Genomic DNA, 16,183 nt, shown 5'->3' on the forward strand with positions numbered 1-16,183 from the left:
GGTTAGCGCACTGAACTCCCATTCCGGAGGACGGCGGTTCAAACCCGCGCCCGACCATCCTGATTTAGGTTTTCCGTAATTTCCCTAAATCACTTCAGGCAAATGCCTCAGCCATCCTTCGCTAATAGGGTGGGACCGATGACCTCCCTGTTTGGTCCCTGTCCCAAAACCACCAACCAACCAATACAGCTGCCCACGCGCGCCCATCGGCATGAGCCGATATGTCCAATGGAATTCAGTGCTAGTGAAATGTGATTAGGAGAGATGTAATGAGCTAAACAAAATCAATGTTTCCTGTTTGCTTGTCACACATACCGACCGAAATTAGTATCAGTAGTTTCAGCGAGAATATATTTCGGGTATAATCCAATATCTTTGAGACAAGCATGGCTAGTAAACTTACTCTATTTTATGAGTCCTGTGTTGAAAATGAGCTAAGCCCAGAACATATTCACAGACAGAAAAATATATGTAACAGTGCCCTTGGGGTTGTTTAGAATGTGGCAGTTCGTATAACCAGTAGTTCAGGGATTCATGAGATACCTCTTTGAATCAAAGTGTTGTAGTTATAAAATAGACACTGAAGCGTAAGATTGCTTACATGTTGGCCTTTTATCAGTAGCGCCATTTTTTTACCGTCACTCTGGTACATCTATCAAAGTTACTTACATGTGACAAGAATTTTAAGCCTTTCTACTCGTAAAACTTTGCCTCGGTCTTTGTGCACCTATTCTGGAATGACATACATACTAAGAGTAAGTATTACAAATGGAACTACTCTACCGAAAAACCTATTCATAATATTAAAAACGCTCTTTTCGGCAAGTTTAAATCGTATGCCAACCCAGGAATAGAGTTCAGACATTATAGACCTAGCTGTCTAATCAAGACTATAAGCCCAAGTGCAAGCAACATTCTTGTCATTATCCCCCTGTAGCCGAAACCTGGCAGAAACTTTCTTCGCTAGTCTAGTGCCTCCAGAAGAAAGGATGCCATGGAGGAATGACTGAGCTTCAGTAGACTGTTTGTATACGGAATGAATACTCCATTCAAAACTAGGCCATACGCTATTATGTATCGTGGAAAAGGACAGAGGTATTGATAGCTGCAAGAACCGAGGACGGTCCTGTGGGGTACTTGGTGGATTGCTTAGTTCGTAAAAGCGCACGACAACAGAAGGTAATTGTCTGTGCTGAGAGATAACTTTTATTCTGTGATTAATGTGGAATACATTCTACCTATAAGGTCTTTTCTAACGTAGGTTCTTGGCTCGCTGTCGTCTCAGAGGACGGAAGTCAGTTACTAGCAGATGGTGAACGTATCTGACTAAAACCGGTAAACAAGATAAATACTGTCGACTATTATTACATCAATAAAAATCTCAAGTATCCATTAACTTCATGTTTTTTTCACAATTTGTTTTTGCATATATAATTTAGGAAGTTAACGTTCTTATTTAGAGGAACTGATACAGAGAAACGATATGCTGTTGCAATACTGTAAAATTTCAAAAAGTTTGGATCGATGATCGCAAATGATGCAGATCACCAATGCGGTTTCCAGTTACGAGAAGGACAATAGCGATCAGCGACCATGTGAATCTTGGGCAGTGTCGTGCCATACAACCTTTGGTGACTTCTTCCTTTGCCATGTACGGTCCTCTATTTAAGACACATTTGTTTATTAGCAGTGCAGTGAGCAATCAATTTATGGCATGTTAAAAACAGCGATTATTGCAGGATTTTCAGCTGATAGTTGTTTTTAGCTTGATTAGTATCATCATGAGGGATGCTGAAGAAGACAATCTGATCTTGAAGAAAAACTATCAATAAATCAGTTTCATGTATTATTCATACTAAATACCAACGACCTACAAGAAGACTAATAATTCTAGTTCCAAGAAATAAATCTGCTGACCCGTGTAAATATTAGCTAACGAACAATTTAGTAAATATCATCATCATCATCATTTAAGACTGATTATGCCTTTAAGCTTTCAGTCTGGAGCATACCCCTCTTATAAAATTCCTCCATGATCCCCTATTCAGTGCTAACATTGGTGCCTCTTCTGATGTTAAACCAATTACTTCAAAATCATTCTTAACCGAATCCAGGTACCTTCTCTTTGGTCTGCCCCGACTCCTGTTACCCTCTACTGCTGAACCAATGAGTCTCTTGGGTAACCTTGCTTCTCCATGCGTGTAACATGACCCCATCATCTAAGCCTGTTCATCCTGACTGCTACATCTATAGAGTTCATTCCCTGTTCTTCTTTGATTTCCTCATTGTGGACACCCTCCTGCCATTGTTCCCATCTACTAGTACCTGCAATCATCCTAGCTACTTTCATATCCGTAACCTCAACCTTGTTGATAAGGTAACCTGAATCCACCCAGCTTTCGCTCCCATACAACAAAGTTGGTCGAAAGATTGAACGGTGCACAGATAACTTAGTCTTGGTACTGACTTCCTTCTTGCAGAGGAGAGTAGATCGTAGCTGAGCGCTCACTGCATTAGCTTTGCTACACCTCGCTTCCAGTTCTTTCACTATGTTGCCATCCTGTGAGAATATGCATCCTAAGTACTTGAAACTGTCCACCTGTTCTATCTTTGTTCCTCCTATTTGGCACTCAATCCGTTTATATTTCTTTCCCACTGACATTACTTTCGTTTTGGAGATGCTAAATACAAACACGAACTATTTAGGCCTATATGGGAAGACTGAAGCCTATCGGAGAGGAGATCAGTCTGTATTCGGGATCAATGTAGGAAAAGGTGACCCAATATTGACTGTAAGATTTGTCTTAGAACCTGCGTTAAATAAAGGAAAAGCTGCGTAAATATCAATTGAATATCTAAAGAAAACTTTTGAAAACGAAACCAGGACTACATTCTTCAAACTTCTGAAGGTAGTAGGGTTAAAATAATACAGGTTGTGGTGTGTGTGTGTGTGTGTGTGTGTGTGTGTGTGTGTGTGTGTGTGTGTGTGTGTGTGTGGAAGGGGGGGGGGGTTATCTGCAGCTTGTACAGAAATGATGTGTCGAAGGACATGTGAAAGGAAATCCGTAGTAGAGAGGAGCGAGACACGTGGTTGCAGCCAATCCACGAAGTTGCTGAATCTGTACTTCAGGCAAGTAGTGAAGGAAGCAAAGAGAACTATATAAGATGAGAGAAACTCTTCATATGTTTAGAATCCTGTTCGGAGATGGTATAAGACTTGTATGTTCATTTGAAGCGAAAGGACATTCGCTCGGAGGAAGACACAAGTCGAACATCAGTAAACGTAAAGCAAGGATAATGGACAGCAGTCGAATTAAATAAGGCGACCAGTATGTAATTAGATTAGGAAATGAGACACTAAAACCAGTAGATGAGTTATGTTATTAGGGCAGTAAAAAACTGACACTGACCGAGATAGAGTAGATATAAAATGCAGACTGGAAATAGCAAGAAAAGTTTTTCTGAATAAGAGAAGTATCTTATACCATAAAATTAAATGTTAGAAAATGTTATCTAAAGACATTTGTCTGACGTGTAGCGTTGTTGGGAAGTGAAACATGGATGATGGACAGGATAGACAGGAGGTGGATAGAAGTTTTTTAAGTGGGGTGCTGCAGAAGAATGCTGAGGATTAAATGGACGGAACTGAGAAGAAACGAAATTTATAGTGTAACTTGGCTACATGAATATCAACAAACAATAAATTTGGTGGATGGGTTGGGTGTGAGGCGTAAAATTTTAGACGAAGAACAAAGCTTGACTATGGCAAGCAGGTTCCAGTGAATCTAGACTGCAGTAGTCATGCAGGCAGGAAGAGACTTCCACGTCTACATCTACATCTACATTTATACTCCGCAAGCCACCCAACGGTGTGTGGCGGAGGGAACTTTACGTGCCTCTGTCATTACCTACCTTTTCTGTTCCAGTCGCGTATGGTTCGCAGGAAGAACGACTGTCTGAAAGCCTCCGTGCGCGCTCGAATCTCTCTAATTTTACATTCGTGATCTCCTCGGGAGGTATAAGTAGGGGGAAACAATATACTCGATACCTCATCCAGAAACGCACCCTCTCGAAACCTGGCGAGCAAGCTACACCGCGATGCAGAGCGCCTCTCTTGCAGAATCTGCCACTCGAGTTTGCTAAACATCTCCGTAACGCTATCACGGCTACAAAATAATCCAGTGACGCAACGCGCCGCTCTTCTTTGGATCTTCTCTATCTCCTCCGTCAACCCAATATGGTACAGATCCCACACTGATGAGCAATAAGTATAGGTCGAACGAGTGTTTTGTAAGCCACCTCCTTTGTTGATGGACTACATTTTCGAAGGACTCTCCCAATGAATCTCAACCTCGTACCCGCCTTAACAACAATTAATTTTATATGATCATTCCACTACAAATCGTTCCGCACGCATACTCCCAGATATTTTACAGAAGTAACTGCTACCAGTGTTTGTTCCGCAATCATATAATCGTATAATAAAGGATCCTTCTTTCTATGTATTCGCAATACACTACATTTGTCTATGTTAAGGGTCAGTTGCCACTCCCTGCACCAAGTGCCTATCCGCTGCAGATCTTCCTGCATTTCACTATAGACGTGATAGACAAGTATCAAACTTCTCTACGCAACAACAATATATTCAAAAGCAAGAATCAGAAAACACTGACACATATGTTTGTTTTAAGAAGAAAAATGTTGCCAGTATTCACCAGAAATTAAATTCTACAAGATCAGCAATTTGAGTAATGCATTAATGGCAGGACGCTTTTGATTAATTTTGTAGCGCTGAGCATGACACATACGAGAATTACTTTTCGTCGAAAAAGGGTTAATCTCGGTGCAAGGAGTTTACCATCCTCTGTGGCAGTTGCTGACAAAGAGAGATATGGCAACTATACAGTCGGTTCGACACCCTGGCTTGCAGTCGATGATCACTGCGCAGCTCGTATCTGTTGTCAAAGCAGTGTCAGTCCGTGCTTGTCTGTGCAATCTCGCAAACACTCTGCGAGATTTCAGTGTGTCATGTCATGGACTTTAGGATTCAGAAGACTCCACAGACTGGCGAAACTCATACAATTTCCTTCTAGATTGAGTAATACCCAACAGAAACAGATTTCCAGTCGCTAGTTTTCCAAATTGCCCCACATCATCTGCAGTGTCGCTATCTAGCCTTTTAGCAGAAACAATAAGTCGCCGTGTTGGATTATTAGTAGCTCATATCTGTGCCTCATGTATTATTAACGTACATTGTGGAAATCAACCGCCCCCCCCCCCCCCTAAGACTCATTAAGGCGGATTGGTTGGTTGGCTGGTTGGTTGGCTGGTTGGTTGATTGGCTGGTTGGTTGATTTAGGGGGAGGAGACGAAATAGCGAGATCAACGGTCCCATCGGACTAGGGAAGGATGAGAAGCGATTTAGGGAAACCATCGAAAACCTAAATGAGGATTGCCGGACACAGGTTTAAACCGTCGTCCTCCCGAATGCGAGTCCAGTGTGCTTGCTAATCACTGCGTCACCTCACCCGGTGATGGATTTGTATAACTTTGTAAAACACACTTTAGTTTCTTCCTGTAACATGCTGAGGTAGCTACAGTGGGGAGTCACGTGCTATTTCTTCAGTTTGAAGACCTGTGAAGCAGGAAAGTGGACGGCCACTGTTTGGCGACCAAATCCCTCGTGCTTCTACCCTCGATCATCCCTCCATTCTGTTGCATCCCCAGAACATAGTTTCTCCCTTAATACGGCTCTATCGCACTTTTTGCAGTACATAGATTAAAAATTTTATTTTGTGGTGGTCCACAGGCTCAACGGGTTCTGAAAATGAAAACATTGTTCAAATAGACTGTATTTCTTTTAATATCGGTGCAAATAAAACAATACTGATGTAGTGCCATATATATCATACGGTACATTAAAACCAAACAGATTGTATACATACACTGATCAATTGGAACACTATGATCATCTACCTCATACCCGGTTTGTCCACCTTTCGCGTAGATAACATTGGCGATGCGTTGTCATGGAAACAATGAGTTCTTGGTAGTCGCTGGCGGGCGTTGGCACCACATATTCACATACTGGTTACCGAATTCCCGTAAATTACGGGGAGTGTGTCGCTGAGTTCTGACGCAACTTTCAGTATCTGAGATGTGTTCGACTGGGTTCAAGTCTGGCGCGCTGGCGGGCCAGCATATGATCTGTAGCTCGCCACTTTATTCCTTGACAACTCTCCATCACACTCCTGGCTTTGTGACACTACGCTCTACCTTGCTGAGAAATGCCACTTCCGTCGGAAACATGATCGACATGAAGGGACGTATGCAGCCAGGGTAGGATATTCTTTGGTATTCATGGCGCCTTGTGCAAGGTCCACTGGACGCATGGATGCCCAGGTGCATATTCCCCAAGGAATAATGGAGCATCCGCCAGCTTTTCTCCTTCCCGCCGTAGAGGTTTCAAGGAGGTATCGAAATTCATCAGACCATGCAACACTCTGCCACTGCGCCAACATCTAGTGCCGACGGTCACGTGCCCGTTTCTGTCACAGCTGCCGATGTCGTAATGTTAACATTGGCACATGCATAGATCGTAGGCTGCCAGGGTTCATCGCTAGGAGTCTTCGGTGCACTGTGTGTTCAGATACACTAGTACTCTGTCCAGCATTAAAGTGTGATGTGTGTTCCGTCACAGTTCGCCGCCTGTCCTGTTTTACTAGTCTATCCAGCCTACGCCATCCAACATCTGTAATGAGGGGTGGCCCCCCCAACCCCACGACCTCTGGGCGCGGTTTCACCATGTGTTGAAGACACTCACCAAAGCACTCCTTGATCACCAGGAAAGGCTGCCGAGACTCCTGGCCATCACAATCTGCTCTCGATCAGACTCAGATAGATAGACTCAGAGAGATAGATACTACCTGCACTGTGCTTGTGTCTGACAAGCAGTCATTCCTCGCCAGGTGACTACTATCGCCTGGACAGCATTATATCGACAGTAGATCAGTGGTCACAACGTTGTGGCTTGTCATTGTACCCTTCATTGAAAGAGGCCAATAAAAATCACTGACAGAAAATATAAAAGGATTTATTCTGTAACTACACCAGAAGTTTTCATTGGCCTTATATTTACCATCACCTTCTCATTCCTTCACAGACAATGGTTTCTTAGATCACGTAATTTGACGTTCTCTGTAAACTAGTGCCCATTTACTGGATATAATTCATATTTTTAAATCTCGTAGATCCTTTTTGCGCTCATGTTTCTCGCCGATATTTCGAAGAAGAGAATGTTGACCACAAAGTTATCGTTTCATTGTGAAGTAGGTTTCACCCATCCTACCTAGTATTGGGCTACGTGTACTTTTCCTTTGTGCGCAGATTTACACCAGACAGAAGTGCTTATTACAGTGTGATGAAAACACACTCATAAGCTTCTCTTTCACATTCCTCCTCTAAAAGATTTGCCTGTCATAAACAATTTCCTGCTACAGAGAAACTACGCTAACAAGAACCGTTGCAAAGTCTTCGTCTGCAAAATAAAAACTTGATCTGTTTTTAACTTTTTCTCCAGAACTCATAAAATATTTCTGAACACAAATAACGCTATCAATATTCTTATCACGTCCGTTGAACTGAGATCAACAGCGAGTAATTGAAGATTTAACTGTGCATCCTTCTTCCTTCCATAGCGCTGTTAAAGAGTTAAAAATTTAGTCACCTATTTCGAAACGCTGTGCATCATTTACATAGTTCATAGACAGCTACTTGATGAAAATAAATTCGCTTAACAACAATTCTCACTAATCCGACAGCCTCCTCGAGCTTAACAGAAAAAGTCCGTTTGCCATCTGCAAACTGCCATTATCGGGACACGTTTCAGTTAACGTTTTTCGTTTTGGTGAAGATTAAAGTATCTTAATAGCACCTGTTGTGTTTTCTAATTAGTTCACAGATTGCTGATCAACTGCTTTGTTTTCTTTATGTGAGATACTGGCCTGTTCAACGGTATTCAAACAACTGTAAATTTTGCTGCTAGTTCACCTAAGTTTATTATGTATATTACATTATTTTCCTAACGTGCAGTGTGAGTCTCAAAATAAGAGTTACTTAGGCGTGGAATAAATCATAAGAAACGTACGAAGTGAAGCGAAATATTTTCTCGTCCTGGTGGAAATTGTTTTATATATCGATGTGGTTCGCCGTTTAGGTTCGAGTTATGAAATCGACTTCGCGGTTATTTATTTCCACCCTCTGCCTTGAATGTTGAATCCTTCTTGTTGTAAGTGTTGAACCCACGTCCCATTCGAAGTAACACATCGATGTACAAAATTAGTTAGATTCTTTTCAAACGAGTTCAAACATTGCTGAGAATACTTTTTTCTAATTCTCAGTTATTTGATCGTGTAAAATCTATTACATTGTTCAGTATGATATGTTTTTCGCCTCAATAATTCCATTCAGCACTAATTGTTGATTGTTCAAGCCGTGTTCTGCTTTTTCTAGATGCTGTGATCTGTGGTTTCAAGTTCGCGACTTTTTTCACACGAGCCATCCTCACGAAAAGTCTACACGTTTTAATGAACCCATCCTTTTATTAACTATTGAAAGTGGAGAACAAATTCCCCGTAACCATTCAGCAATGCTGGACTCCTTTGGCGATAAAGCGCCTAACAAGGAAAGTGAATCACGACTCAGTACTTTAATTCATCTACTCCAGCTACACACATACCTCAGGACTACTTCAAGTAAGGTAACGCTTGACTAACATAGCTTCGTAATATTGAAAAACATAAAAAACGACATTTACATGAGCTACGTTTATGGTAGGCCGAGGTCTATTCCAATTAGCATAATAATTCCTATGGTGTTGACACGGAGCTTTAATAATCCATCACAAGAACTTTCCGATATTTCATATCCACTAATAATATAGCGAACGCTGTAAAGTACTGTCAGTATGTACCGTACACTGTTAAAGAAGTAGCAAGAGAAATTTATTTACACCTAGGCCGATACGTTATTTACACAACAATTCTACTGGGACTGGGTCACTCATTAAATTATGGTGGTAAAGGTAAGTGGGATAGGATATATGTGTAAGGGAAGAAGACAGACTTAAGTTTTAATCTAACCATGACGGAAGTGAAAAAATGAGAAATAATTTTTATCGTACAGAAGATCCTGAAACAATCTTAGGCTTTATAAATGAATCTCAGAACAAGCTTAACGGAAGAAACAGTTTTAATTGTCACGACATTTTAGCAATTTTCCAGAACAGTTCACAAAACAGAAAATTTTGCAACAAACTACCTGGACGTAAAACCTTTGTATCAGCGTGTCAGGAATATAATATATCTCAAATCGACAGTGGCAGAAAACCTTTATTATATTATTCATCTTTCATATTTTTAGGTAGATATGAATATATGTTGCATACTAAGTGTAAAGCAAATAAAAAAGCATTATCCATCTTTTTCATTTGCAGCTCCTTGTATTGGTCGTGTTTGCAGTTGATTTTTTAATTTTTTTTTATTTGTGGTCCGCCAGTTATGCAAAACACGGTTTTCCTCAGCACCCAAAAATGTTTCGGCACCCTTGTGCCAGCATCAGTGGGTTTTCGTTTTTACTTTTCTTTTCATTTGGTGAACACTCACACAGTGTTCTGATGTAGTGAAAAGCGTTTTACTACGTTATTTGTGGAAAATACTTGTTATAGTTACGTATGCATCACAACATCTCAGCATGATACTGATAATGGAAGTGCTTGTCATACGAAAACATGACAAACCACCTCTAATAATCAATACAAAAGTTGTCCAGAAAATTCATGCTGACCAAATGTAAAGAAAAATAAAAATGAAAACCCACTGATGATGGCACAGTGGTGCCGAAACATGTTCGGATGCTGAGAAAAACGATGTTTTGCATAACTGGCGGACCTCAATTACAAAAAAAAAGCATTAAATGGTGCTATGTATGCTTAACAATTTAAGATGACATAACAAATGTATTAATTTGGGTATATTCAGTAACTGAATCGTGTATAAGAAATTTTTAGCTAGAACCATATGTATGACTCAAACATACATCGTACGTTAGCATGCTACTCACATCAGCGGCACTAAACCACACGGCGCAAACCAGTACCATTGCCTAGCACTGTTAGTATTACAACTAGACAACGATGTGTCACCTCTTCTCTAGAATGTCGATAACCTTCTTCGCTGTATGACAAACGTGGCTTTCCTCCCTTACTTAATAGTTGAGCTAACGTGTATTTATATGATGACATGTGGAGTAACAGCGACTGATCAGAAATATATAACTATTCAGTAGCAAATAGCAGTTGATTCGGATGGCTACGAATGGCAGACAGTACCTCAGAACCACCGGAAAACAGTTCTCTCAATTGCGATACGGATGCAAGGGGCATTATCTCGAAATAGTTCACCCATTCCTTTGGCATTACCTCAGTATGAAACTTCAAATCTGTTTGTATAATCATCACTCAGATGTCAAATTATCTATGTTATGTTTTGATAGTCAATTTCCTTCACCGTTCTTGTGATAACAGGATTTAATTATTTCTCGTTCGCAATTTTCAGATTTATGCACTTTAATATAATGAAATTTAGACACAGTTAATGTAAGCATTGTCATTGTTTACTGTCCATCTCCACGCTTCATATGGCACGTAAATGTATTTAACGACGCATCTACTCGTAGCTATATGCAACCAATCCACTTTGTGATGAGCCACGGGCTTTACAAATCTACATGTACATGACTGTTCTAGAATTCGCACTTAAGTGCCTGGCAAAGGTCATCGAACCATTTCAGACTACTTATCTACAGTTCCATACTCGAATAGCGCCCAGAAAAAGGATATTTAGATCTTCCCGTGGGAAGCTTGAATTCTCGTATTTTATTGCGATGTAATTTCTCCCTATGTATGGTGGCACCAATTTTCTTATTCAGAGCAGAAAGTTGATGATTGAAATTTTTTGAAAAGATCTCGCTGCAACGAAAACCGCTTTTTTGTCATTTTTCGAACTTTTATGCTGTTCTACGTGAATCCTATCTGGTACGGATAACGTACCACGCAACAGTTTTCCTGAATCGGACGGACAAGTCAAGTGTACGCAGTATATCCAGTGAATTTGTTGCACATTCTAAGAGTTCTGCCAATAAATCGCAGTCTTTGGTTCGTCTTCACCACAACATTTTTTGTGTGTTCGATCGAATGTAAGTTGTTCGCAATTGTAATACACTGGCGGAAAAAATCGCAACACCAAAAACAAAAATTAACATAGAATATTGAAATCACCGGTATACGTTTCTGTAAGTAACATATTTAAGTGATTAACATTGCAAGAATACAGGCTGATACGCCATTGCAGAAGTGAGATGCTAATACATTAATAACTGGTACAACGACTAGAATGTTGATTGCAAGCATGCAGATGTGCATGCATTGTGTTGTACAGTTGCCGAATGTCAGTTTATGGGATGGAGTTCCATGTCTGCTGCACCTGGTGGTAAATAAAGGGACAGTTAATTTTGTTTGTGAATGAGGCTGGAGTTGTCATCCGATGATGTCGGACATGAGCTCCATTAGAGACAGATCTCGTGAACGAGCAGGCAAAGGCAACTTGCTGGCACCCTGTAGAGTATGTTGTGTTACAACAGAGGTTTGTGGGCGAGCGTTATCATGTTGGAAAACACCCCCTGGAGTGCTGTTCATGTCATACGAAATCACACCCCAAATCATAAGTGGACGTGTTGGTCTAGTGTGTTTAACACGCAGGAAGGTTGGTTGCAGTTCTTCAACAGGCTGCTGCGGATGTCGTATTATGCGCCACAGCCATACGCCGAACACGATGGTCTTGGCTCTCGTAGTGCGGTCTTTATGTGACCGTACGTTCCCGTGAATACCGCTGCCAGCAGTCATGTACAACGGCTACAGTCCGGGCAAGTTTTTCTGCTGTATCACAGAAGGATCATCCAGCTTCTCGTACCTGTATTGCACGACATCGTTCATACTCAGTGAGATGTCGATAATGGCGTCTTTGTCCCCTGAAAGGCGTCCTTGACTAACGTCAACTCACCGCGTCCAAACTCAAATTAACACTCAATGCGCTTGCGGCGTGTATTTAAATCATACCTGATTTGCATCCTCATAGTGGCGCTACTATCTCCACTCTCGTGCAGCTACATCGAAATATGAACAGATATAATCTCTCATATGTAGAACCCCGTGTACTAAATTTTTGTTTCTGTCGCACAACTACTTCTTGGTTCTGCAACATTATTTTCGCCAGTGTACGTTGGTACATAGTTGGATCCACATCCTTTATATTTGTGTGATTAATCGTGTAACCAAAATTTAATGTATAACTCATGTACTGATGTGGATGACCTTACACTTTCCATTATCTAGAATGAATTGCCACTATTCACATTAGTGGAAGTTTCGAATCCCCCCCCCCCCCCCTTCAATCTACATCGAATCTCTCCATCAATCTGTATCTGTCATCTCAATTGTAAGACAATGGTTGAGAAAGAACAAAGCACGTAGAAAACCGTAGCAAGGAAGTAACTTCAGATGTGCCACAGGGAAGTGTGTTGGGACCCTTGCTGTTGATTATGTATATTCACGACCTGACCGACAATACAAATAGTATCAGAATTTTGCAAGTGATGCAGCTATCTGTGATAAAATAATGTCAGGAAAAAGCTGTTTATATATTCAGCCAGGTCTTGAAAAGATTTAAAATTGTTGCAGATATTGGCAACTTACTTTAATTGTTCGTGTATATAAAACTGTGCGTTTCATAAAACGAATCTGCGTTACAGCCTATAACTTCAGCATCAATGACTCAAAACTGGAATCTGTCAACTCACAATAATACCTGTAAATAACAAATGTGGGAAAATCAATTGGAAAGATCGCTCAGGCTAAGTCCCGGGTAAAGCAAGTGGCAACCGGCGTTTCACTGGTACGATACTGGGAAAATACAAACTGTCTACTAAAGAAATTGTTTACATAAAACTGATACGTCCCATCTTAGAATGGTTATCAAGTTAATAGGACTAATGCTGGAGACTGAACATACACAAGTGAAAGGATCTTGGAGATCCTAAGAAACTTGAAATAGTGAAAGCTACACCACGAAAGCCTGCTTATAAGGTTTCATAAGGTAGTGTTAAGTATGTAATCCAGGAATATTTTACAATCCCTAGTGTCGCTCAGGTAGTATCCTGGAAAACAAGTTCAGACTAATTACAGCGTGCACAGACACATTTAACTGGTCATTCTTCCTACACTCCACATGTGAATGCAACGAGCAGGTGCCCTAAGTTGTGGTACAATCGGAAGTGCCACCTAGGAAGCCCTTCGCAATGGTTAATAGAGTGTAGATGTGCGCGTAGACACACACGTTTATTGGATGTTTACTTGACAAAAATTTGAAGCGTAGCAATTCAAGTTCCCTTTCGTACTCTTCATCGTTATTAGCTTGGAAAGTTCACCACAGCTAATGTCATCGTATGCTGTCCTTTATGGATTTCATAGATCCCAACTGACTAGGTTTCTTGTTTGAAACACGTATCATTGAATCTACATCTACATTCCACACAATTACACTGAAACATCATTGCCCATCATTATTTTTTAATCACTATGCTACTAACGTTTAATAAAAATCTTCTACTAAGTTACGACACGTATTATTAAAATCTTTCCCTTTCTTTTCATCGGGTTTCTCTTATGTACTAGTCACTTATGTTTATCGATTACTGCTTCACGTAACTGCACTCGTTAAACTCCGGCACACTCAAACACTGAGTTATTTCATCCAACTCAAACGGCTCACTGACTTCGTAGACTGCACGTTCTCTCGAATGGAAAAGCTGCCTTATGAATATTGTATTGCTCAACACATATCCCTGCGCTTACCAAAGGAACTGAACAGGTAAGCGCTACATTCTCAAGTTCTGTGTACATAAATATCAGTTTGTGCGAGTGTATGTAGTTTTACTCGATAATTTCCTATTTATTATTCTAAGTCAGAATGTAATTACAAGTATTGCTGAAAGCAAAATTACAAATGGAAATTAAAACTCCTTGGCACTGTACGTCAGTACAGACAAATGAAAATAGGGTATATAGATGTGGCTTGTACTGTGACCTGTACGAGCCCTCTAGATGCCATCCAGCCAGCAGATTCGCGGCTGCCCTTTGTATGTGCTGTCCTTTTGACGAACCAACACCAGGCGTCTGATAATTAACTCTGCGGAAGCCAGACCTTTGAGAGACTCCAGCGCAGGAACGAAGGCTTTTGTAACTACAAACCTGGAGACGCGCACTTTGTCCTTATAACCACGTGATTTATGCCTAAAATGCTATTCGTGCACACCATTTAGATGAGTTAATGACATGTACTGTTTTACACCTAAAGTATCATTTATTTCCATGTTGATGAGCATCTTCACAGGACGTTGTTCCTGTGACAGGTCTGTACTCATCTAGAACAGTCAGTGAGAGAAAAAGTGAGCGGAAGTGTACACAGTTTGGTCATAACCCTCTAACAAGCATGTTCTGTAAACTACGAATTACAAAATTCTTCGGTATTCTACTGTCAATGCAAAATAAACCTCATGTGACGCTCGGTTACTTTCAGTTAGTTATCACGGATTCAAAACGGTACATATTTAGGGCACGATTAAGGACGTTCGTTGTAATTCAACCCTCACATTACTACTGATTCCCACTTTAAAAAATAAATTCCTACGCTTTGACGGTGAACCGGGCTTTCCAGTATAGCCAGAAGACAGTTCATTCCTCAGGAGCTAGCACTTATTAATTAAGCTGCGTGGCGTAATTTAATACAGTGCACCGTATCTATGGTGTTACGTACGATCCTCTCAAAGTTGCAGTGGAATTGCAAGTTCCCGTCAGACGCCGATAGTTGTGTGGGATACCATCCCATGAGCATCTCAAAGTTGGCAATGCAATTGTTAAGTTTCTGTCAGAGGCCGGTAGCGGTCACGTGGGATGCACCAGACGTAATGGTACACGTCTTCTGAGCCAAATACTCCAGCAACTGTGGACTCTGAGCGCCCTCTGCCGCCACGATATAGGACGGCTGGCGGCAGTCGCACAGCCCTCTCGCACTCGGAGCCACTTTTCTACGTGACGCTATGCAGACACACCCTAGTCACAGCTTCAACACCATCATTTGTGCTTTAGTTCAGAGGCCCTCTTCCGTGTTGACATTAAGAGCTGAACTCAATTTCTTGCTGGATTATTTGTAGCGAGGCTCCGTATACGTGGAGAAATACAAATTAAATAAATCTTATGTTTACTGCATTTGCTTCTTCGATCATTTCTGCTCCTGTCGAGCTTTCATACGATGACGGTCGCTGCACCACTCCGTAGCCCATCTATCGCCGGCCGGAGTGGTCGTTCGGTTCTAGGCGCTACAGTCTGGAGCCGAGCGACCGCTACGGTCGCAGGTTCGAATCTTGCCTCGGTCATGGATGTGTGTGATGTCCTAAGGTTAGTTAGGTTTAATTAGTTCTGATGACCTCAGAAGTTAAGTCGCATAGTGCTCAGAGCCATTAGCCAGCCCATCTATCCTTACTATTACACGTGAAGTCGTACACAACGGTATCTTCAGTGGGTCTCAATTAACTTTCTTCTCGTATTACTACTAACGGCTACTAAAGGAAAATGCATGATTAAAATCAATTTATAATTTAAGCCACAACTGACGTAACAGCTACTGCCAGGATTAAATAACCATTATAAGTTTTTTAGAAAACTGACTAAGTAGACGCAGTATCATCGTTATTACATTGCAAAATTGGGTAAGTACACAGAGTCTGCAAAGTGAAGATGTCAGCAAGTGAAGGCAAGCATATTACTGGCGTAGAGCGAGCGACAGACGGTTCACGACATACTTAGAATACAACAAGTTATCGCTACTATCCATCCATATCATGCTGTTACTGCAATGTTTTCTTATCATAAGCAGAGGAGATCGGCATCGAACCGTAGTCGCATAGTCTGAGGGGCCCTCCATCCCCGTCGATCGAGTGAGCAATCCTTGGGGTCTTTCCCGTCTTCCCTTGACCGTTTGACACCAAACGTCCTCTTTCAAATCTCCCTGTC

At 41.2% G+C, this 16,183-nt stretch overlaps 1 protein-coding gene across 2 annotated transcripts in view; it reads right to left on the bottom strand.

Annotated features, from left to right (window-relative positions):
* Positions 1-16,183, bottom strand: part of LOC126355988 (serine/threonine-protein kinase 32B) — a 635,590-nt gene that overhangs the window by 99,128 nt on the left and 520,279 nt on the right. The gene's annotated exons all lie outside the window — the stretch shown is intronic.

This window comes from Schistocerca gregaria, chromosome 3 (assembly GCF_023897955.1).
Source record: "Schistocerca gregaria isolate iqSchGreg1 chromosome 3, iqSchGreg1.2, whole genome shotgun sequence".
In the NCBI taxonomy this organism is placed as follows: Eukaryota; Metazoa; Arthropoda; class Insecta; order Orthoptera; family Acrididae; genus Schistocerca; species Schistocerca gregaria.